Source organism: Martes martes, assembly GCF_963455335.1.
Source record: "Martes martes genome assembly, chromosome: 1".
Lineage (NCBI taxonomy): Eukaryota > Metazoa > Chordata > Mammalia > Carnivora > Mustelidae > Martes > Martes martes.
The window spans coordinates 45,868,470-45,870,766 of record NC_137888.1 but is presented as its reverse complement, the minus strand read 5'-3'; the positions used below and the strand labels follow the sequence as shown (position 1 = coordinate 45,870,766).

The following is a 2,297-nucleotide window of genomic DNA, read 5'->3' as shown; positions in this document are numbered from 1 at the left end:
TCATTCTTTACCCTCTGAGTCAATGTCTAGAGTAATACCTCGCAATCTATATTGTGCACAAGAAGTTCCCCCCAAATTCTGTTGTGTAATCTGGTTTGAGAATCACTGAACCATATTAAAAACTCATTAAGTAGTACTCCTGACTCTAGTTTCCCCTCCCTGCAGAATATTCTCTTCACTATAAGATACTTAATTTAAAAATTATTGTGGGGCACCTAAATGGCTCAGTCAGTGTCTGCCTCTTGGTTTCTGCTCAGTTCATGATCTTAGAGATGAGAGAGCAAACCCCACATACAACTGTGTGCTCAACACAAATTCTGCTTGAGATTCTTTCCCTCTCCTTTTGTCTCTCCCCCTCCTCACATGCGTGCTCATGCTCTCTCTCTCTCTCTTTTTTCTCTAAAATAGATAAAATGTTTTAAAAAAATTATCTATGGTGCTACTGCTTATCTTAGAAGTTTTTGGTATATGCCTATTGCCTGAGGAATAAATTTCAAGGTCCTTCATATGTCATTCAATTCATTTTGTCACAATTCAAAATTATTTTCCCTTCTTTTCCCCTCAACCATGTGTCAGAATTATATAAGACACTCAGGTTTCCCCATAAATTCTCTAACACACTCAGGTATCCCCATAAATTTAGTAATTTAATAAAAATATTTGAAACATCTTTCCTTTTTTCCGAATCTGTTAATTCCTGTACATTTTTTGAACTGAAATAATTTCATTTTCTATTACCTCAGTTCCCCAAATAGTTTTCATATTTTATAGTAGCAGTAAATAAAAGTAAGAGAATTCTGATTAGTCTATGGCTTTATTTCAACTGCTTTCTTCCTCTTTTCTTTCTGTATAATCCTAGTGAATGCTCTTTTTATACTTCCTGCATTTCATTTCAGGCATCATCCTCTAACAAGATGGATACTGAAAATGGAACATTGGTGACAAAATTTATTCTCACAGGATTCACATATCAACTACAGTGGCAAATCCCCCTGTTCCTGGTGTTCTTGGTGATATACCTCACCACCATTGTTGGAAACCTTGGACTAACTGCTCTCATATGCAATGACCCTCACCTTCACATCCCCATGTACCTACTCCTTGGGAGTTTAGCTTTTGTGGATGCTTGGATATCATCCACAATGACCCCAAAGATGCTGGTCAACTTCCTAGTTAAGAGTAAGATGATCTCTCTCTCTGAATGCATGATACAGTTTTTTTCCTTTGCATTTGGTGGAACAACAGAATGTTGGCAACAATGGCATATGATCGTTATATAACCATATGCAAAACATTACTTTATCCAGTGATTATGACCTATAGACTTTGCACATGGCTGTTAGTCTCATCATTTGTAGGTGGCTTTGTTCATTCTTTAATTCATATAGGTTTCCTATTCAGATTAACCTTTTGTAATTCTAACATAATATATCACTTTTACTGTGACATCATGCCATTGTTTAAGATTTCCTGTACTGACCCTTCACTTAATGTTCTGATGGTTTTTATTTTCTCTGGGTCAATAGAGGTATTTACCATTCTGATTGTTCTAGTCTCCTATACACTTATTCTCTTTGCAATTTTAAGAAAGAAGTCTCTGAAAGGCATTAAAAAAACCTTTTTCACCTGTGGAGCTCATCTTTTATCTGTGTCTTTATATTATGGCCCTCTTCTCTTCAGATATGTTTGTCCTGGATCTGCACAATCAGATGATCAAGATATGATGGACTCTCTATTTTATACTGTCATAATTCCTTTGTTAAATCCAATGATCTATAGTCTGAGAAATAAAAAAGTCATAGATTCACTGAAAAAAATCTTAAAGGGAAGTGTTTAGATCTCACACTATTCTCTGTTTTCTTTTTCATTAAAAGCATCACAAATTATGCAGATTATATGTGGTTCTGTTTGGTAAGTGTGCAAAGACTTTCCAATTATAATTGCCCTAGGGTTTAATGGTTTATTAAATGTGCATATCATACTAGAATAATTGAAGCATAAAACAAATAAAAATAATTTATATGCTTACATATTCTTCCTTGTAGTTTTATAAAATCATTCAGTACTATAGGTTGTACTTCCTCTGAACAGGAATTGATTATGATGTCTTTGATAATTATATAGCCATACAGCCTGGAGGGAGGGCCATGCACATTTGGCCATACACATTGGCCATACACACCAGAGGAGGCAGGTTTATGGTTGAATCAACAACAACAAATCCCAATAATTCTGCTAACCATTTAAAGGTCTTTCATCGCACTTTATTTGGGACATAGTAAATTTCACTTCATGTG

General features: G+C 35.0%; 1 pseudogene across 1 annotated transcript; it reads left to right on the top strand.

The window, feature by feature from the left end:
- The first annotated feature begins 914 nt into the window (after window positions 1-914).
- On the top strand, window positions 915-1,837 carry LOC308349977 (olfactory receptor 5H8-like; annotated as a pseudogene). Its single transcript has one exon. The product of its transcript is annotated as an olfactory receptor 5H8-like (transcript).
- Window positions 1,838-2,297: the final 460 nt, after the last annotated feature.